At 39.1% G+C, this 23644-nt stretch overlaps 1 long non-coding RNA gene across 1 annotated transcript; it reads left to right on the forward strand.

Moving 5' to 3' along the window:
• Nucleotides 1-1886: 1886 nt before the first annotated feature.
• LOC138893483 (uncharacterized) lies at nt 1887-23304 on the forward strand. The gene is made up of 2 exons (XR_011409021.1): nt 1887-1978; nt 23040-23304. It is a non-coding gene; the product is annotated as an uncharacterized lncRNA (long non-coding RNA).
• Nucleotides 23305-23644: the final 340 nt, after the last annotated feature.

The raw sequence follows: 23644 nt of genomic DNA on the forward strand, positions 1-23644 counted from the left end.
GTACTGTTCTATATTTCCAGACAGTGTTTTTATGAGTCATACTTTGTTATTATTTAGATGCTCATGTACTCAGTGACACCGAATTTTGGGAGTGTATTTGTACCAATAATTATATAGGATTTTTTGTTAAATTTAAATGTTATGTTTTCAAACTTAATAGAAATTGTGGTTTATTTAGGTTGTCGGCTTCCCTAGTATTGAGATAGGCGTCATCACGACATGCGAATTTTGGGTCGTGACAACCACTGAGACCAACACCGGGATCTACAGAAGAAGTTCAGAAGTGTAGTATGAGTACAACCAACCTCTTGTACTCAGTAAGTATCGAGTCTAACCTCGACGAGCTAGTGACGAGGCTATGACAAGACACTCACCATAAACTTATACAAGTATTAGGCAAAACGTAATGACAAAGTAGAGAAACAAGTTAAATCATGAAGTTAAATAAGAGAATAAATAACATGATTCCTATAAATAACATCACGACATAGCCTTATAACGCAATACCAAAATGAAAAACAACAACCAAGAATAACTACAAGACTTCCTATCTGTTGCGGTGTGTAGCCCGATCCCAATATCAATTACAAGTACCGTTGCGGCATGCAACCCGATCCTAATATCAATAATAAGTACCATTGCGGCGTGTAGCCCCATATACTAATTCGTATAAACCCGTCCAATAAATAATTAAGTATGGTGAAACTCACAACATAACATAGGAGAGAACTAAAACTCATAATTCACCAAGCAAATATGAACACGAACAAAGAGTAATAGACAATTCGATATTCAAGAACTACTCTCACCATATATATGTCAATAAAGATTTCAATAAGTCGTAAACATGAGGACAATCTAACAGTCACACAATTCGACATAGAATAGTAGAGTAAGACAAGAAACAAAAGGAGGCAATAAAGCAAGTAAAGGCGTGAAGCAGGTAAAGACATGAAGCAAGTAAAAACTGTCTAATAACATGTAAGAGCATGTAACAAGTAAAGACATACACTAAATAAAGGCATAAACAAGTAGAAGCATATGACAAAATAAAGACATGTAGCAGTAAAAGCATACATATCAAGTAAAACCATATACCAAATAGAGTACATAATAAGTAAAAGCATAAAATAAGTAAAGATATGGTATAATCAAATGTATGAAATAAACTGTACACCATCTCGCGTGCTTAATCCCATGATAGCACATATACACTCGTCACCTTGCATATACATCGTTCCCACATATAGATCACGTAGAAAATAAACCAATCATGTCCTGTATTCTTTAAATCAAGGTTAACCATAATACTTACCACTTTTCGGAACAAAATTAATAATCCAACACAACTTTCCCTTTAGAACAAGCCTCCAAACCACCTGAATCTATCAAATATAACTCAAATAAGTCAAAACATGCTTTAGAAACTACCGTAATATAAAAAAGATTCGATTTTTAACATATTTGGAAAAGTCAACAAAACGTTAACTCTGGTTCACATGGTTGAAATCCGAAATTAAGACCAAATCTAGATTACTCATTCATCTCTGATCCAAGTCCAAATATGTAATTTATTTCGAGATCCAACCTCAATTCGAGGTCTAAATCTCTAGAAGATTAATTTAACAACATATTGATTTTTTCGATTTGTTTTAGCTAGAGAAAACAAATAGTGTCATCCAAATTTTACGATACGACACTAAAGTAAGAATACAATTCCTTCCGCTATTTTCGAAGGTGTAGAATTCTAAATCTTTGTATTTTCTTAAATGTTTCACGATACATTATTACCTGGTGATTTCTTATCCCCACAATAACGCATTTCCTTCTTTCGATTTCACTATAAAATGTGAAAGTTAAATCCTAACTTAGTTACAAATTAAGAATCAAGAAACATATTTCACAAATATGGCTAAGTCTCAACTTCACTACACTGCCTTTCTTGCTGTCTTCTTTTGCTTCCTCATTGTTTCAACTGGTGAGTGGCCAACAATCTATAAATCCCACGTAACACTATGTGTCTGACGTTGTTTAGATTTAGAGTGTATTTGGTACGAATGGAAGTATTTTTTTGAAGAATATTTTCCAATTCTTCCATCTTGGAAAATAGTTTTCTCATGAACTCATTTTTCTCCGATTGGAGGAAAATGACTTTCCTACCAAAAGGAGGAAATATATTTTTCAGAACCCTTTCTCAACCTTTCACATCATATTCCTGTAATGACTCAACCGATCGTTTTGAGCATTTGCATTCCGTTAAGCTATTTGAAGTCTTGAGCAACATCATATGATGTATTATGACTTGTGTGAATCGTCGGTTTTGATTTTCAGGTTTTCGGAAGTGATTGAAAGAATGAAGTTCATGTTTGAAACTTTAAGTCGGAAGAGTTGACCAAGTTTGACTTTTGTGTATTTGACCCCGGAACGGTGTTTTAATGGTTCTATTAGGTCCGTATGGTGATTTTGGACTCGGGCGTATGCTCGGATTGGCATTTGAATATTTCTAGAAGGTTTTGGCGCTAATTGGTAAAAATTGAGAATTTAAAGGTTTGGAAAGTTCATAAGTTTGACCGAGAGTTGACTTTGAGGATATCGGATTCGGATTGTGGTTCCAGGAATTAGAATAGCTTAGTTATGTCATTTTGGACTTGTGTGCAAAATTTGAGTTCATTCCGAGTTGATATGAAATGGTTCGGCACAAGTTTTGGAAATCGAAAGATTTAAAAATTTCTAATTTTGAATTGTGGTATGATTCGTCATTTTTAATGTTGTTATATGTGATTTCAGGCCTTGAGTAAGTCCGTAATATATTTTGAGACTTGTTGGTACGTTCGGACGGAGTCCCGAGGGGTTCAGGTGAGTTTCAGGGTAGTTTCAGACCATTTATAGGCCCTTTTTATTGGCTGATTTTTGGCTACAACAATGTGCATCGTGATCGCGGACATTGGATCGCGTTCGCGAAGAGCAAACTAGGAGAAAGAGGCTTGTGAATCGCGTTCGCCAAGAAGAAATTTTTGCTGCAGAGGGTTGACTTTGGAAGCTTATATATGTTGCAATCTATAAGGAATTTGAAGATGATCCAAAAATAAAAGTTGTAGCCCTTGGTTCCTAGTTTTCAGAAAGTTAAACCATTTGTCATTTAGAATTTGGTACAAAATGTTATGAGTATTATACTAGAGGCTGTCTGGAGGAGTTGGGCACCTAGTTCTCCGCGATCGCAATTGGTTTTCCGCGATCGCGAAGGGAAATTTTGAGCTCAGAAAAGTTGTGCTTCACGATCATAAAGCATTTTTCGTGACCACGAAGGGTAAATACCTAGGCAAAAGCTATAAATCGGGGTTTCGGCTATTTTATCATATTTGGAGTTGTGGAGCTCGGATTTAAGCGATTCTCGCCATATGGGGTAAGTGTTCTTTACTCGATTTTGATTATATTTCATTAATCTATCCTTGTTTTTAACATTTGGTTATTGATTTAAAAAGAGAAACTGAGGGTCAGATTCAGAGTCAGATTTGAGTGAAACTAGTATAGTTGGACTCGTATATGGTTTGTCGGATTTTGTGAGTTTTGTCGAGTTCCGAGGTGCGGGTACAGGGTTTGAATTTTTGGTTGATTTTGGGCTTTTGATTTAATATTCGACATTTATCATTTGGAATTGTTTCCTTACGCATTATTTGATGTATTTGAGTTGCTTTTGGTTAGTGTCGAGCCGTTCGGAGGTCGGTACACACGAGATGGCATTTTTGGAGTACCATTTGGCCTGCTCGGTATTAGATTTGGCTTATTCGAGGTACGTAATATTTTTAAACTTGGTGCTGAGGGTATGAACCCCTGAATATGCGTGATATGTGTTTTGTGTTGAGGTGACACACATGCTAGGTGACAGACGTGTGCGCGTGCACCGTGTGAATTGTGACTCAGTTATTTTTGTAGTACTATGTGGTTACATACCTAATCTTATATGTAACCATGAAATCTCTACGTGCTAGAGTAATTGGGATGTGATCCATCTTAGAAATGTTAGGCCACATGCTGGCACTATTTGGATCCACAGAGCTCGTGTTACATGTTGAATTAATTGCTTAATTTGAAATTTATACTCAGTCACAACTATTATTTGCATATCATATCTCAGTCTCTATTGTCCTTTATTTATACATCATAACATCACTGTTCGGGCTGATTATCATGATTCTTGTGAGCCCGAGAGGCTGGAGAGATTGATGACTTAGTGAGGTCGAGGGCCTGAATGTGAGGATAACTAGGGAATCGGTATGCTTAGCACGTTTATTTGATTTGTGCCATGATTGGTTTATTATAGTGCTTGGGCTGGAATTGCCCTTCCAGAATCTACACATCCACAATGGGTGCAGATACCTATTGAGTGCGAGTGCCGAGCGATTGGGAGGAATGAGTGACTATGAGGATTAAGTAACTATGAGGACTGAGTGATTGAGTGACTGGGGGGACTGGGTGGATTGATACTCTGAGGGTATGCATATGGTTATTCACTATGTTGTATTGCATTCGACAAGCAGACTTGACATACATGCATAGAGATGCATTTTCCTCATGATGTATAGTATCACGTCATTCATGACTTTTCATACACATTGACATATGGGCATAAAGATGTACTTTCCTCATGCCATTTGATAATCAAACATTTACCTGTTGAAATGTTTTGGAAATAAAATCACTGTTTAACAAACTTACTCATATTTTGGTGCTTTTGATAAAAGATTTGGGTTTTACTATTTTATTTGAAAAACATGCCTATTTTCCCGAAACTATGAGCGAGTTGGGCATCATAGCTCTTGGTTATCTTTCTTGTACTATTTTTATTATGATTGTTAAGAACTGTTCCTGGTTATTGAAGTTGGACTCCGACCCTTGTTCCAACTCGTCACTACTTTCAACCTAAGGTTAGGTTTGTTACTTATTGAGTACATGTGGTCAGTTGTACTCACACTACACTCCTGCACCTTCTGTGCAGATGTTGGATGTTGATGTTGCTGCGTACGTCGGGAGCTAGATTTGAAGATGTACCTGTGTTCCAGTTATGGCTATCACTTCTCCTTGGTAGCATTAGATTCGAATTCTTTTCATTTACATTTCAAACAGATGTTGTAATTATTTCAATTCAGTTTTGTAAAAAATCTAAATCTTAGAAGCTCATGATTTGTACTATCAGTCCTTGGGAAATTCTTATATAAAAGCAGCTGTATTATTATTATTTCCTCTCTTGATCAATCTCATTAAATTTGATAGTTGTTAGTTGGATTACCTAACGGGTTGGGTTAGGTGCCATCACGACTAGATGGATTTTGGGTCGTGACAAGTTGGCATTAGAGCTCTAGGTTTATAGGTTCTACGAGTCATGAGCAAGTGTCTGGCAGTGCAACAACTCGACCAGTCGTTTTGAGAATTAGCGCCCCGTTCGGCGACTTAAGGTCTTGAGAAGCTTCTTAATATGTTTTATGACTTGCGTTTGTGATCGAGATTGATTTTTAGATGATTTGGAATTTAATTGAAAGAACAATTCCTATTTTTGAAACTTAAATAAAAAGAGTTGACCGGAGTTTATCCTTTGAGAAAATGACTCCGAAATGAAATTTTGACAATTTCAACAACTTCGTATGGTGATATAGGACTTAGATGTGCGTCCGGATTCGGATTTGGAGGTCCGTAGGGTAATTAAAGCATTTCGGCGAAAATTAGAAAGTTGAAGTTTTAGAAGGCTGAGAGGTTTGGCCGAGAGTTGACCTTGGTGATATCGGGGTCGGAATGCGATTCTGAGAGTTGGATTAGCTAAGTTATGTCATTTTGAACTTGTATGCAAAATTTGACGTCATTCGGGGTTGATTTGACATGTTTTGGCACGAGTTTTGGAAGTTGGAAGATTTGAACGTTCATAAGTTCGACTTATGGTGCGATTCATAGTTTCAGAATTGTTTGATGTGATTTGAGACCTCGACTAAGTTTGTATCATGTTTTAGGATGTATTAGTATATTTGATTGAGGTCCCGGGGTCCTCAGGTGGATTTCGGATGGTTAAAAGATCGAAGTTTTGGACTTTAGAAATGCTGAGGAGTTCTGGACTGGTGCCATCGCACCTGCGATGGATTTGGTCACATGTGCATAGTCACATAAGCGAGGAAGTAGCAGCAAAAGTGGCTACGAAGGATCAGGGCAGAGGTTGCAGGTGCGGTGTTATTTTTCGCACCTACGTGATCGCGGCAGCGGTGCCTGGGGACACAGAAGCGAGGTAAGTGCAGAAGCGTATTTGCAGCTCGCACCTGCGTTTGCGCAGAAACAGACTTTCTGCCGCAGGTGCGATGGTTTCAACTGAATGTGGACTCTGCAGAAGTGGCATCGCAGGCGCGCAAATTGTTTCGCAGGTGCAATTCTGGGCAGAAACATAAAGGATTGAAGTCAGTAATTTTTCATTATTTTAGTTGAGTTGGAAGCCTCGATTTTGGGAAATTCTAGAGGATTCTTTACGATTTTGGTTTGGGTAAGTGTTCTATTTCTGAAATTGGTTGTATTTCCTGATTATATGGTTATTTGCATCATTTATTAGTGAATCAAAAATTGAGAAATTTGCATAATCTTTCAAAAAGTTAAAATGGAGATTTGAAGGGCGATTCGTTTTTGGAATTTAATAATTTTTGTGTGGTTGGACTCGTTATTGGATGGGTGTCCGGATTTTATAAGTTTGGTCGGGTTCCGAGGTGCGGGCCCATGGTTTGACTTTTCGGTTGACTTTTAGTTTTTGTTAAAGATTGAAGCTTTATTATCCGGAATTGTTTTCAATGAGTTTTATTTATGAATTGAAGTTATTTTGGTTAGATTTGAGCCGTCCGGGGGGTGTTTCACTCGAGAAGGTCATTTTAGAGTAACGATCTAGCTTCTTTGAGGTAAGTATCTTGCCTAACTTTGTGTGGGGGAACTACCCCTTAGGATTTGAGTCTTTGAGCTAATTGTGTCATGTGAAGGCCGAGTACGCGAGGTGACTAGTACATGCTCAGACTTATTTATGGAAATTTGACCATCTAGTGCTCTTAGGTTCTTATGTCCATTAAATATGAAGTTGTTTTGTCATGTTAAATTTTATTTACTAAATTCATCCTTAAGTGTCTTAATTGAAATTAATTGCTTCATGTTCTACCCTTATTACCGATTAAACTTTTAATTACCTTAACTGAAGTTGTTGCCCCTTTTATGATCAAGCTATCCTTTCTGTAATTGCTTAACCTTATCGTTATTATCTCTTCCATAATTACTTAGCCTTAATTGAAGTTTGTTATCCCTTTCATTGTTGACGTATATTTATTTGGGGTCATTGATTCATGCTATCTCTCTTGTCGTCGAATTGCACTTTTGTGAAATCATTGTTACACATTACCTCTCCCTTGTTGAACTATTCTTGTTGAGACTATTATTTCCTTGTAGTGTCTTTCTTTGTGAGTTCGTTCTTCCGTTTCTTTGTGTTATGAAGTTCCTGTATTGATTTACTTGCCATATTCTCATGTTATTATTGTTATTGCTATTGTATTCAGTGTTGCTGAGCCGAGGGCTATACATGGTTGTGATATTGCAGCTATTTTGAGTAAATGTTGTGGCATGTGGGCACATATTGTGAAAGTTATTTATTTGAGTTGTTATGTTTTTGGCATACGTGTTTTGTTGAGAAAATTATTTATGTATTTGCATGAGGTTTCTGCCGTGCGGTTGTTATTGTGTTGCATGAGATTTCTACCGTGCTATTGTTATTAATACGCATGCGGTAATATAAGGTTTGGGTGTTAAAACGCATGCGGTGAGATAATGTGGGATTGAAACGTGTGGCTAGTAGGGGACTACTAGAAGCCATGCGGTGTGATAAGGTGGGCTAAAATGCGGGATGCTATATCGGGAAAATGATTTTCAAAAACTAAATATATAGGCTCCTGCGGTGATATAAGGAAAGTTGTGATTCATTTACTATTTAAGACTATGAGGCGGTACCTCGGGAGTGCTCTTGTTGTCGTTTCCCCTTTTCTTTGCACTTGACTTTGATTGTTATTTTTCTTAGCATACTATTAATTGTTTTCCTCTGTGTTGCACTATTTTCTCAGCTTTGTGTAGCTAATCTTGTTGTGCTGGTCGCTGCTTCAAACTTCATTGCTTCTTCTGTTACACCATATATTTCGTGGTGATCGTTGCTTATGTGCCATTCATTGACTCCACTCTTATTTGTTGATTGGAATTATGGTAGAACACTTGCACAAGCATACACGTAGTTAAATCACACATATCGGTTTTAAAAGATTAATCCTGATGACATTAACCATTATGCGTACTCTTGTCTTCTTGCCTTCTGTGTGAGGATTGTTCTATTGGCACGTGAGTCATCCGTGCAGTAATGAGTTGTAATCTGGGCATAAGATACCAAGTGATTATGGTTCATGAATTAGGACCTCTGAGCTGTGATTATGAGATTCGGTACCTCGTGAAAATGCTTGAACAGATTTGGTGTGAAAGCGGTTGTTCTAATTGAGTTGTTGCTAGTTTTTCCTTTATTTGGTTTTCCCAGACTTAGACTGCGATTAGTTACTCTACAATATTATTACATAACTTCTTCCTGTTGAATATTATTGTTACTAGTGTATAATTACAAGTATTGTCTTGTATTCCTTATCCTGCTTAGCTTTATATTAATATTTTTTATCTGTTAGTTCATCTACACACTTATTCAGGTTGTTTAGTCCGGTTGGTGTCTTGACTGTTCCTCGTCACTACTCCACCGAGGTTAGTCTTGATACTTACTGGGTACCGCTGTGGTGTACTCACACTACACTTCTGCGTATTTTTATGCAAATCCAGGTGCCTCGATTGTTGTTGATTATTAGCTGGCTGGTCGACCTGTGGAGAGTCAAGGTAAACGTGTTGTCACGTTCATAGGCCTCAGAATCACCTTCTTATATTTTTATTGGACTGTTTAATTCCATCCGAACAGTTGTATTTAAGGATTTTCTACTAAACTCAGTAGAGCTTATGACTTGTACTACCGGTTTTGGGAATTCTAATTTGTATTAGATTTTTATCTCATATTTTTTTATTTGATGGTTGAATTCTTCTTATTATTTAGTAAGTGTTAGGATCACCTAGTCTTAGAGACTAGGTAACGTCACGACATCCTTTGGAGGGAAATTAGGGTTGTGACGAGTTGGTATCAGAGCTTTAGGTTCATTGGTGGTACGAGTCATAAGCGAGTTTAGTAGAGTCTTGCAGATCGGTACGGAGATGTCTGTACTTATCTTCGATAGGCTACTGAACTATTAGGATAGTTTCACTTCTTTTATTCTTATCATGTGAGTTTATTGATCTCGGAGTTCGAACCTTATCATTCTATTCTCTCACAAATGGTGAGGACACGAGCTGTAGTTACCGACAACACCGCCCCAGAGCCGGCGTTGCTAGGGGCCGGGGAAGAGGAAGAGGAAGAGGAAGAGGAAGAGGCCTAGGAGGAGCACATGCTATAGCTAGAGCACCCGTCAGAGTAACCGCTGAGGAACCGCCAGTAGCTCCAGTTGGGGGACAGGTACCGGAGGCACCTGTGGTTACCCCAGGACTTCAGGAGACTTTAGCACAGTTCCTGAGCATGCTTGGTACATTGGCTCAGGCGAAAAGTTAATTTTGGTTCCACCAGCTACTTCACAGATCGGGGGAGGAGCTCAGACTCCTGGCGCCCATACTCCAGATCAGCGAGTCCACATTGTCAGGTTCCAGGTGTCATGCCAACACATCTTGTTATCCTAGTTCAGCCCGCAGTTAGGGCATCGGCATATAAGAAAGAACAACTTAGACTTGCGAAGTTCAAGAAGTATTACCCTCCTAATTTCGGTGGTTTGGCTTCAGAGGATGCGCATGAGTTCCTAGGAGAGTTCTACTATATTCTCTGCACTATGGGTTTTGTGGAGACGAATGGAGTTGCTTTTACTGCATTCCAGCTTAAGGGAGCGACATACCAGTGGTGGCGAGCGTATAAATTGAGTAGTCCGGTCGACGCAGCTTCACTTTCATGGGTTCAGTTTTCAGGGATGTTCTTGAGAGAGTTTGTTCTCCAGACCCTTTGGGATGCATGGCGCGTGGAGTTTGAGCAGTTGTGCCAAGGCACTATGTCAGTGTCAAAGTATGCTGCTATATTCAATGAATTGTCCAGACATGTACCTATTTTGGTTTCTACAGTTGGAGAGTGAGTTAGTAGGTTCTTTGAGGGGCTCAGTCATAATATCCGGTTAGCATAGCTCGGGAGTTGGAGTCGGATGTTCTATTTCAGTAGGTGGTAGAGATCGCTCACCGATTAGAAGTCATGCGAGGTCAGGAGTTAGAGGTCAGGGAGGCTAAGAGGCCTCGTAGACCATAGAGACCTACTGATTCCAATTTTGGAGGCAGAGTATGGCATAGTAGAGGTTTTGCGGGTCAGCCAGTTCAGTTTGCACTTCAGGTTTTGCACGGTGTTCCAGGTAACCATGGGTCTCAGGGTACCTGTACCGGATAACTTCCGCAACCACGGTAGCAGAGAGGTTGCTTTGAGTGTGGAAATACAGCCACATGGTAAGAGACTGTCCCAGAATCCAGACAGATGTGTCACAACGGGGTATTCAGGCTATGAGTTCTGCTTCAAATGCTGATATCCCTACACCGCCAGCTTAGGGTGCAGGTCAGGCGAGTAGAGGGCACCTAAGAGGGGGAGGCCCAACTTGCTGATGTGTTTTCTACTGTAGGGCTGAGGCCTCTACACTGGATAATATCGTACATTTATTCGTTCGATTTGTTATAGAAGAGCATTATTCGTATCTTATTCGGTTCTGCTTATTAGGGTGAGTCCTTCTATTTTACTTCACATATGGGTGAGTTTCATGATCGTGTACTCTGCTTATGTGCTTACCCCTAGTGGGAGATTCTATAGTGGTAGCCCATGTCTATCATTTTGTTTTTATCATTACTCAGAGCTATGAGACTAGAAGTGAATTTCTGTTACTCATTACGGTAGTTTTGATGTGATTTCTGGATACTTGGTTGCGATTTGTGGTTTAGATGTTCTACTTGTGTGGGAGTTCAGTATGTGTTGTGATTTTGTTGGCGGAATTGAATTAGTGGAAGATTTCTGTTGGTATGATGTGTATTCTACTTGTGATTCAGAGTTGAGGGCGGGATCCTCGCGTTTTCATGTGATTTGATATGTTTGAGCCGAGCTACGGGCCGCGATGGAGTTATATCAGGATGAGATCCTTGTGATTTATTCATATGCTGCAATTCTTCCTTTGTGAAATTGATTCGTAGTCTGATTCTAATAGGGAGTGGTGCATGTTGGGCTTGTTTTATAGTTCTCTTATGTGTTTCTCTTTACATATTCAGTCATGTTTGTGATGTGCTTATTGAGTTTTAGCTTGCGAGATGTGTGCCCCGATGGCGTTAGATGTGACTTATTGGTACTAGTGAATAGATACGATGTCTTCATGTTTCTTGCATCGTTATCAGTGTTGTGACAGTTTAAAATAGGGTTCTAACGGATATGAGGCTAATTGCCTGTACTGGATTTGATATGGGCAGCTACTGTGGCTAGAGTTGTTGTTTAAGGCATATGTGTTATGTGTTACGTCGTGTGGTTGCACCTGGTGGGTGTAGGCATAAGTTGTTGCAGCTAGTTGAGGTTGGTACCATGTGTTGATGTAGGTATCGAGTCTTTTGGAAATGATTGGATGGTGAGAAATTTGGTTCTATGGTTTGCCAGTATGGGTGGAAGGAATAATCTTCAGTTGAGATGGTGTCGTCGGGCCTGTGTGGATTGGGGTGACGTGGGATCACCCGTGAGTATATGCATGATGAGTACATTATGATTTGATGACCTCGGAGTGGTACTGGGCATGTTCGAGAACTGACGTTTGTTTAAGAGGGAGAGAATGTAACGACCCGGCCGGTCATTTTGGGAATTAGTGACCCATTCAGCGACTTAGGGCCTTAAGACGCTTCGAAATGTGTATTATGACTTGCGTATGTGGTCGAGATTGGTTTTCAGATGATTCGGGATTTAATTGAAAGAATAATTTTTTATATTTGAAGCTTAAATGAAAAGAGTTGACCGGAGTTTGACATTTGAGCAAACGACTCTAGTATGGAATTTTGATGATTTAAACAGCTTTGTATAGTGATTTCGGACTTAGGCATGCATCCAAATTTGGATTTGGAGGTCCGTAGGGTACGCATTTCGGCAAAAATTAGAAAGTTGAAGTTTTAGAAGGTTGAGAGGTTTGACCGAGAGTTGACCTTGGTGATATCAGGGTCGGAATGCGATTCCGAGGGTTGGATTAGCTCCGTTATATCATTTGGAACTTGTGTGCAAAATGTGACATCATTCCGGGTTGATTTGATATGTTTTGGCACGAGTTTTGGAAGTTGGAAGATTTGGAAGTTAATAAGTTCGATTCGTGGTGCGATTCGTAGTTTTGACATTGTTTGATATGATTTGAGGCCTCGACTAAGTTCTTATCGTGTTTTAGGACGTATTGGTATATTTAGTTGAGGTCTCGGGGGCCTCAGGTGGATTTTGGATGGTTAACGGATTAGATATTTGGACTTTAGAAATGCTGAGGAGTTCTGGACTGGTGCCACCATCGCACCTGTGATGAATTTGATCGCAGGTGTGTAGTCCCATAAGTGAGGAAGTAGCCGCAGAAGTGACTGGGAAAGATTAGGGCAGAGGTCGCATGTGCAATATTATTTTTCGCACCTGCGTGATCGCAGAAGCGGTGCCTGGGGACGCAGAAGCAAGGTAAGTGAAGTAGGTGCAATGCGCTCAAATGGAAGTGGACTCCATAGAAGCAACTATTTTGTCGTATAAGCGACATCGTAGGCGCGCAAATTGTTTCCCAGGTGCGATTCTGGGCTGAAATATAAAGGATCGAAGTCAGTCATTTTTCATTGTTTTGGTTGAGTTGGAAGCCTCAGTTTTGGGCGATTCTGGAGGGATTTTGGTTTGGGTAAGTGTTCTATATCTGAAATTGGTTGTATTTCATGATTATATTGTTATTTTCATCATTTATTAGTGAATCAAAAAATTGAGAAATTTGCATAATCTTTCAAAAATGTAAAATGGAGATTTGAAGCGCGATTCGTTATCGGAATTTGGTAATTCTTGTGTGGTTGGACTCGTTATCGAATGGGTGTTCGAATTTTATAATTTGGTCGAGTTCCGAGGTACGGACCTGATATTTGACTTTTGGGTTGACTTTTAGTTCTTGTTAAATATTGAAGCTTTATTATCCGGAATTGTTTTCAATGAGTTTTATTTATGAGTTGAAGTTATTTTGGTTAGATTTGAGCCGTCTGGAGGGTGTTCCACTCGAGAAGGTCATTTTAGAGTAACTGTCCAGCTTCTTTGAGGTAAGTATCTTCCTTACTTTGTGTGGGGGAACTACCCCTTAGGATTTGAGTCTTTGTGCTAATTGTGTCATGAGAAGGTCGAGTACGCAATGTGACGAGTACGTGCTCAGACTTATTTATGGAAATTTGACCATCTAGTGCTCTTAGGTTCTTATGTCCATTAAATATGAAGTTGTTTTGTCATGTTAAATTTCTCATTTACTAAATTCATCCTTACGTGTCTTAGTTGGAATTAATTGCTTCATGTTCTATCCTTATAGTCGACTAAACTCTTATGTGCCTCAACTGAAGTTGTTGCCCCCTTTTATCGTCATGCTAACTTTAATTGAAATTATTATTATCTCTTCCGTAATTTCTTAGCCTTAATTTAAGTTTGTTATCCCTTTCATTGTTGATGTATTCTTATTTTGGGACATTGATTCATGTTATCTCTCTTGTCACCGAATTGCACTTTCATGGAATCATTGTTACACATTACCTCTCCCTTGTTGAATATTCTTGTTGAGACTATTATTTCCCTATTGTGTCTTTCTTTGTGAGTTCGTTCTTCTAGTTCTTTGTGTTATGAAGTTCTTGTATTGATTTACTTACCTTATTCTCATGTTATTATTGTTGTTGCTGCTGTATTCAGTGTTGCTGAGCTGAGGGCTATACGTGGTTGTGATATTGTAACTGTTTTGAGGAAATATTGTGGCATGTGGGCACATATTTTGAAAGTCATTTATTTGAGTTGTTATGTTTTTGGATACCTGTTTTGTTGAAAAAATTGTTTATATGTTTGCACGAGGTTTCTGCCGTGCGGTTGTAATTGTGTTGCACGAGGTTTCTGTCGTGCATTGTTATTGTATTGCACGAGGTTTCTGCCGTATGATTGTTATTGTGTTGCACAAGGTTTCTGCCATGCGATTGTTATAATGTTGCACGAGGTTTCTTCCGTTAAGAACTAGCGATAAGGTGCGATAAGGTGGTCTTGAAACGCGTGGCTAGTAGGGGAACTAGCCATACAGTGGGCTAAAATACGGGATGCTATTTCGGGAAAATGATTTTCAAAAACTAAATATAAAGGCTCCTGCGGTGATATAAGGAAAGCTGTGATTCATTTACGATTTGAGACTACGAGGCGGTAGCTCGAGAGTGCTCTTATTGTCATTTCCCCTTTCTGTGCACTTGTGTTTGATTGTTTTTTTCTTAGCATACTATTAATTGTTTTCCTCCATGTTGCACTATTTGCTCAGTTCTGTGTAGCTAATCTTGTTGTGTTGGTCGCTGCTTCAAACTTCATTGCTGCTTCTGTTACACTGTATATTTTGTGGTGATCGTTGCTTATGTGCCATTCATTGACTCTATTCGTATTTGTTGACTGGAATTATGGTAGAATACTTGCACAAGCATACACGTAGTTAAATCACCCATATCGGTTTTAAAAGGTGAATCCTGATAACATTAGCCATTATTTGTACTCTTGTCTTCTTGCCTTATGTATGAGGATTGTTCTATTGGCATGTGAGTCGTCCGTGCGGTTATGAGTTGTAATATGGGCACAAGATGCCAAGTGATTAGGGCTCAAGAATTGGGACCCGTGAGCTGTGATTATGAGGTTTAGTACCTCGTTGAAATACGTGAGCAGATTTGGTGTGAAAGTGGTTGTTCTCATTGAGTTGTTGCTAGTTTTCCCTTTATATGGTTTCCCTGGACTTAGACTACGATTAGTTACTCTACAACATTATTACCTAACTGCTTCCTGTTGAATATTGTTGTTACTAGTATATCATTGCAAGTGTTGTCTTGTATTCCTTATCCTGCTTAGCTTTATATTAATATTATTTCTCTGTTAGTTCGTCTACACACTTGTTCAATTTGTTTAGTCCGGTAGGTGTATTGACTATCCCTCGTCACTACTCCACCGAGGTAAGTCTTGATACTTACTTGGTACCGCTATGGTATACTCTTACTACACTTTTGCACATTTTTGTGCAGATCCAGGTGCCTCGGTAGTTGTTGATTATTAGCTGGCCGAGAGAGCTGTGGAGACTCAAGATAAACCTATCGTCGCATTCGCAGGCCTTAGAGTCATCTTCTGATATTTTCATTGTAGTGTTTAATTCCATCCGAACATTTGTATTTAGGGATTTTCTAGCAAACTCAGTAGAGCTTATGACTTGTACTACCGGTTTTGGGAATTGTAATTTGTATAAGAGTTTTATCTCGTATTTCTTTTATTTGATGGTTGAATTCTTCTAATTATTTAGTGAGTGTTAGGATTACCTAGTCTTAGAGACTAGGTACCATCACGATATCCTACGAAGGGAAATTGGGGTCTTGATAAGTAGAATCTTGTGGATCGGTATGATGACATCCTTACCTATCTTCGAGAGGCTACATAGCATTTAGGATAAACTTCCTATGTTTCTTTCCTTATCGTGCGACATTGATTCAACTTGAAGCTTAACGCTTTGAATTCCTTCCGCACATTCGCATGTGCATGTGAGCGCTCGGTATCAGTTGTACATCGACGACTTGTGATGTCATGGATGAGGTGCGAGATATGATTTTGGCGTGATAATGATAGGCCAGTTTGGAGGACTTGAGGCCAGGTTTTGACCGTAGCTTGAGCACATGGATTTTAGTTGTGTGAGCACTTACTTTTGGACTTATAAGTCCAGTAGTGTCCCTATTAATGAAATTTGTGGCTCGATGAGTGGTTGGATGACCATAAGATGAGTATGATGTGATTGTGGGATATGTTCAGATGGTTTGAATATGACGGGAAGAGTTTTCTTGGGATATGAGAAGGACTATCACCGATTTAATTATATGGCTATATGTTGTGCTGGTTTCGGTTTGAGGCATACCTGTGAATCATACATGACTTGCGGAGGTTGAGATCGAGGATGACTCGAGTAAAGGAATTTCTGGATACGGGTTATGTTACACTTTATGGGTATATAGGAATCATGTGATGATTGAGTTGTTATTCGTGAAGGATGTAGTGCGCGTGGAGTAGGAAATTTCTCGGTTGCTTAAAGGTGTGGATTACTTCTTTGGGTGTTGTTGTGCTAATGTGGCACAAGGTTGGTGCAATTGAGATTTGAGCAGAGTGGATGACTCTCGAGAATGTTTTAATGGATTCAAGATTTATATCTAGCAATTGAGAGTTTTGCAGATTTGTATATGGCTAGATCTGAGATTTAAGTTGGATGGTGTCGAGACTTGTGGCATTTCTATATCATTATGGATTCTACATTTCAGCATCAGGAAGGTGAAGGAAACGGTTTTGGATTCATAGAAGGTCTCTTTAGAGTGAGTGTCTCGGTTGTGGTACTTTTGGGGTGCTTAAGAGGGAATACAACGGCTTATGAGACTTAGGGCGGTGTGGTTTTATTCTAGGATCTTGTGGGTTGAGTTTTGGTTGAGGATCATGGTATTATGGCGAGGAGGAGTGTCAAATTGAGGGTAATTCGGAAGGAACTCGAAGAAAATAAGACAACTTTGTAGTAGATTGGATCAGTATGGTAATGGGTATGGTCGGTTCTTTGGGTACCTATGTTGTGGTGAGTCTCTACAGGTTTTTTGTGGCAATAATCTTGGGTTTGATGATCTGCGCAACTTGGTTGAGTTAGAGATATTCAGTTCTGATGGTTTGGTTATGTGCAAATGGGTTTCGAAGAGTTCTCGATTGTTTTTACATGGTTTGAGATAGATATTTCCTACCGGCGTGAGGAACATATTGCGTATTGTGGTTTTCTCCTGGATGGGATCAAATGGAAGATTTCTGACTGATCGGGTATGTATTCTGCTGGACTCAGAGTTGATTATGAGATTCTCGTACTTTTCATATGATGGCATAATAGATGCGGTGTGTTGTATGGGGGTTGAGATTTGCATGTGCAAGGTCACAATCCGGATTTGGAAGGAAGGTCATGAATTTTGTACAGCATGGACAATTTTAGATATTTAGATGAATGTTATAACTACTTGGTAATTTCTGAGTAGGGTGCGCACTTCAGAAGGCACATTGTGTGTTGACTTACAAAATGCTTCGTTGGTATTGCGGTACTCGCCTGGTTGATTGACTGCTGATATTCAGATTTTTGCCATGTGGCACAAAAGAATTTTAGAAATATTTCTCATGGAATGATCGTGTATGAGATTGGGTGGTGGAGTTGGGATCAGATATGATGATTCGTGTGTTCTATGGATTTAGAGATCGAAAATTCTCAAAAGCAGATTGTTTTGTGGTTATGGATTGTGAAGGTGTGGATAAAGCTAGCCAGATGATAATATGTGTTATCGTTAGATCATTGTGGACCTTCGAAGGGTTATTTGTCTATTTTTGGATGACCAGAGTTGATTTGGGGCCCATTTGGTAGACCCAATGAGGATGTGTATTCTACACCAGGTCGGATTGGTTGACTCCGTACTATTATTATCGAGGGATGTGCCATTCGATAGCGTTGAGCTTATTTGTGTTCTGATATGATCTATGTGTTACTCCTCTATGCTACGAGAGTTTGTGATTTGTTAGTTATAAGCACACATGGTGCGGTTCTGTTTGGGTCTTGTAGTGGGATTTGAGCGAGTTGGTTATTGGGGTGTCGAATGGTTAATTGCGCCTTGGTTATGTTCTCTCCGGACTGTGGTATGTTGTGCTAATTGCTTCTCCGTGGTTATGGTCATACACTTCATATATTTTATGTTGAATTGCGTGTAGTCATTGGTTTTGAGCATGGTGGCTTGAGGTATTTCATATGGACCCGTGTTTGGATGGGGTCACGCATTGCAGTTGGGTTATGTCGGGATATGATCCTTTGTGTTAGATTCGTGTGTCTTGGTTCTACTTTGTATGATGGGTTCGTATCATTGCGGTTGTGGTGGTACTTGTTGAACTTGCAGGATTGTTCTTTCATTTGAGTCATTTTCCATGATTGAGTACATTTGGGTTGTTGCTTATTGGTGCACATATTGCGCGGGTTGTGGCTTTAGATTGTATTGATGTGGCATGTCACTAGAGTGGTTGTGTGATGATATGAGGTAGTTATAGGATGGATACTATCGGATTTTATTACAGCATGTATGGAGGAATAATATCGGAAGTCAGCTTAGGATTTGGTTTAGGTTCTTGTTAGGCGGGAGGGATCTCCATGACTTGTTGATCTGATAAAGTGGTTATGAGTTTCTGTGTGTTTCTTTCATCATCGGTAGTGTGCAGAGGTTTTAGAATGAGGTTTTGTTTGATATGAGGTTTATTACTGGTACCAGGTTTGTTTTGAGCAGTTATTGTGGTCGGAAATTATTTCTATGAGTACGCGAGTTATGCGGTATATCATGTGATTACAACTTGGGTTATGGTTATGACTTGGTACAAGTTGTTCAGACTTATACAGTGTGTAGATGCGAGATTTGGGTCTTATAGGAAATTTCGGATGTTGGAAATTGGATTCTGTGATTTACAGGCTAAGGTTGAAGTAATGATCTTCAGGTATGTTGTGTTGTCGGGCCTATATGGAATAGGGTGACATAGGATCACCCCCGGGTATGTTCATGGTACGGTTACACAGTGATTTGACGGCTTAGGAACAGCTCTTGACATGTTCGAGGACGAACGTTTGTTTAAGTGGGGGAAAATGTAACGACCCAGCCGGTCGTTTTGAGAATTTTCATTCTGTTCATCTATTTGAAGTCTTGAGTAGCATTATATGATGTATTGTGACTTGTGTGAATTGTCGATTTTGATTTTCAGGTTTTCGAAAGTGATTTGGGAGAATGAATTTCATGTTTGAAGCTTTAAGTTGGAAGAATTGACCAAGTTTGACTTTTATGTATTTGACTCCATGACGGAGATTTGATGGTTCCATTAGGCCCGGATGATGATTTTGGACTCGGGCATATGCTTAGATTGACATTTGGATATTTCTAGAAGGTTTCAATGCTAACTGGCGAAAGTTGGGAATTTGAAGGTTTGGAAAGTTCATGAGTTTGACCGAGAGTTGACTTTGAGGATATTGGATTTGGATTGTGGTTCTGGGAATTGGAATAGCTTCGTTATGTCATTTTGGTCTTGTGAGCAAAACTTGAGTTCATTCTGAGTTGATTTGATATGGTTCGGCATGAGTTTTGGAAATCAAAAGATTTAAAAAATTTTAAGTTTGAATTGTGGTACGATTCGTCGTTTCGATGTTGTTATATGTGATTTGAGGCCTCGAGTAAGTCCGTAATATATTTTGAGACTTGTTGGTATGTTCGTACGGTGTCCCGAGGGGCTCGGGTGAGTTTCAGGGTGGTTTTGGACCATTTCTAGGCCATTTATAAATGCAGGTTTTTGGCTACAGCAGTATGCATCGGGATCACGGACATTGTATCACGTTCTCGAAGAGCAAAATGGGAGAAAAGGGTCTGTAAATCGCGTTCGCGGAGACAGATTCGCATTCGTGAAGAAGAAATTTTTGCTGCATAGGGCTGACTTTGGAAGCTTATATCTTGAATATATAAGGAAATTAGAGATGATCCAAAAATGAAAGTTGTAGCTCTTGGTGTCTAGTTTTTCGAAAGTCAAACCATTTGTCATTTGGAGTTTTGTACGAAAGGTTATGACCATTATACTAGAGGCTGTCTGGAGGAGTTGGGCAACTTGTTCTTCGCGATCGCGATTGGTTTTTGGCTATCGCGAAGGGCAATTGTGAGTTGAGAAAAGTTGTGCTTCGTGATCGCAAAGCATTTTCTGCGATCGCTAAGGGTAAATACATGGGCAGTGGTTATATTTCGGGGGATTTCAGCCATTTTATCATATCTGGAGATGTGTAGCTTGGATTGAAGCCATTTTCGGCATATGGATTGGGGTAAGTGTTCTCTAATCGATTTTGATTATATTTCATGAATCTATCCTCATTTTTGGAATTTGGTTGTAAAATGAGAAATTGAGGGGTTTTGTATAAAGTTTCATAGCGTGAATTTTAGAGTTTTGAACATCGATTCGGAGTCGGATTTGAGTGAAACTAGTATGGTTGGATTTATAATTGAATGGGTTGTCGGATTTTGTAAGTTTTGCCAGGTTCCGAGGTGCGGGCCCGAGGTTTGACGTTTTGGTTGACTTTGGGCTTTTGATTAAAGATCCGACCTTTATCATTTGGAATTGTTTCCTTAGGCATTATTTGATGTATTTGAGTTGCTTTTGTTTAGTTTTGAGCCGTTCGGAGGTCGGTACATGCGAGATGGTATTTTTGTTGTATCGTTTGGTTTGCTCGGTATTAGATTTGGCTTGTTCCAGGTTAGTTACCCTTCTAAACTTGGTGCTGAGGGTATGAACCCCTGAATATGCGTGATATGTGTTTTGTGTTGAGGTGGCACACATGCTAGGTGACGGACGTGTGGTCGTGCATAGCGTGAATTGTGACTCGGTTATTCCTGTGGTACTGTGTAGTTTGCTAATCTTATCTATAACTATGAAATCTCTACGTGCTAGAGTAATTGGGTTTTGATCCATGTTAGAAATCATGCTTAGGCCACATGCTAACACTTTTTGGACCCACAAAGGTCGTGTTACATGTTGAATTAATTGCTTAATTTGAAATTTATTCTCAATCACAGCTATTATTTGCATATCATATCTCAGTCTCCATTCTCCTTTATTTATACCTCATATCATCACTGTTCAGGCTGATTATCATGATTCTTAAGAGCCTGAGAGAGAGATTGATGACTGAATGAGGTCGAGGGCCTGATTGTGAGGATAACTAGGGAATCAGTATGCACGCCGTAGCACGTTTATTTGATTTGTGCCATGATTGGCTTATTATAGTGCTTGGGATGGAATTGCTCCTCCGGAGTCTACACATCCACAGTGGGCGCAGGTACCGATTGTGTGCGAGTGTCGAACGATTGAGAGGATTGAGTGACTGTGAGGACAGAGCCACTATAAGGACTGAGTGATTGGGAGGACTGAATGACTGGGGGGACTGAGTGGATTGATAATCTGAGAGTATGCATATGGTTATTCACTATGTTGTATTACATTCGACATACACACTTGACATACAGGCATAGAGATGCATTTTTCTCATATTGTACGGTATCACGTCATTCATGACTTCTCATACACATTGACATGTAGGCATAAAGATGTACTTTCCTCGTACCATTTGATAATAAAACATTTACTTTTTGAAAAGTTTTGAAAGGAAATCACGGTTTTACAAACTTGCTCATATTTTGGTGCTTTCGGTAAAAGATTTGGGTTTTACTAATTTATTTGAAAAACATGCCTATTTTCCCATAACTGTGAGCAAGTTCAGCATCATAACTCTGGGTTATTTTTCTTGCACTATTTTTATTATGATTGTTATGAACTATTGCTGGTTATTGGAGTTGGACTAGGCCTCTTGTACCAACTTGTCACTACTTTCAACTTAAGGTTAGGTTTGTTACTTATTGAGTACATGGGGTCGGCTCTACTCATACTATACTTCTGCACCTTGCGTGCAGATGTTGGATGCTGATGTTGCTGCGTACGGAGGCAACTAGATTTGAAGATGTACCTGTGTTCCAGTTATGGCTATCACTTGTCGTTGGTAGCATTATATTCGACTTCTGTTCATTTACATTTCAAACGGATGTTGTAATTATTTCAATTCAGTTTTGTAAAAATCTAAATCTTAGAAGCTCATGATTTGTACTACCAGTCCTTGAAAAATTCTTGTATAAAAGCAACTATATTATCGTTTCTTCTCTTGATCAGTCTCATTAAATTGGATAGTTGTTAGTTGGCTTACCTAGTGAGTTGGGTTATGTCTCATCACGACTAGATAGATTTTGGGTCGTGACAATTCCCCACCTCTACCTTTCACCCTCCACCACTCCCACCCCAACCCCCAACCCCCACCCACCCCATTGCCACCTCGACCCCCAAACCCCTACCTCACCACCCTTAAAACCCAGCCACCCCTACCCCACCCCCACCTTTACGCTCGCCACCGCCACTCCGTCCCTAGAGCCCAACCTACGTCTATCCCCATCGTCCTTACCGATTGTTTGTCTCGTAGTGTTTGCCTAAATTATACTCCCTACGTTTCAATTTATGTGACCCATTTAACTGGGAATGAAGTTTAAAAAATAAAAAAAAATAGGTCATTCTTTTTGACACGAACTAATAAATAATAGGTTCACATAAATTGAAATTGAGGGAGTATATTTTTCAAAAATTATTTTCTGCCACCTAGCCAAAGACCAGAAAATCAATAAGAAAACCACTTACCCGTAAAATCAAATTAACATTTTATTCTCATTTCTCTATCAATATTGAAATTTCAAACATCAGTATGTTATCATAATTGGTTTGGATAATAAAAATATATAAATGGAATTACCACTAAATACAGTGGAGAAACCAAGAATTTCATGAAGAGTGTTCAAAATTTAATATACGCATATAAAAAATAATTTTTAACCTATATATGCATTATAAGTTTTTATGTACGTAGTATAAGTTTTTGATGAAGGGTGTTCAGTTGACCACCCTTCAATATATGTGGCCATGCCACTGAATATATGTTTGGCTCCAAAAAAATAAATGAACAGTCAATTTAGTTTGAGCTTTTACCTTCAATTGTACGCAGAGGTGCAAATGGCAGAAGCATATAGTTGTGAAAAGCGCAGCACAACATGGACAGGAGAATGCATTATTTCGATTAATTATAACGAGCAATGCATAAATTGGGAGCATGCTGTTCATGGAGATTGTCTTCCGGATGGCGCCTTTGTATCTTTTACTTTTGCCTGCTTTTGCTACTTCTGCTGATTAATGATCATTGTATTTCTTCATCTTAATTGATGCTACATACCTATGTTTGCAAAAAATAAAAGCTACTCTTGCAGTTTGTAGTGATGTTAAAGATTTGTGAAACCACGTGAGATAATATTGATGTTTTATACTTCAATGCCACACAAGAGGGGTGATTTATGTGGTGTCCAATTTTCGCGTGCACTGATTATAGAATGACCTGGTTCTTCTATGTGTTCCTTATACTACTATTGCGAAAATAAGAAATGCGGAAAGTAAAGAACACAAGTATTTTACGTGAAAAAAACTCAGCTCAAAAGGTGAAAAAATCACGACTTACTACTCAGTAGGATTTTTCCCAACACTTCATTAAATCAATGAGCCAAAACAGCATTTACAAAACTCTTTGTAAACCTAAGGATTAACTCTAATCCCGTTGTG

The sequence above is a fragment of the Nicotiana tomentosiformis genome, chromosome 1, assembly GCF_000390325.3.
Source record: "Nicotiana tomentosiformis chromosome 1, ASM39032v3, whole genome shotgun sequence".
In the NCBI taxonomy this organism is placed as follows: Eukaryota; Viridiplantae; Streptophyta; class Magnoliopsida; order Solanales; family Solanaceae; genus Nicotiana; species Nicotiana tomentosiformis.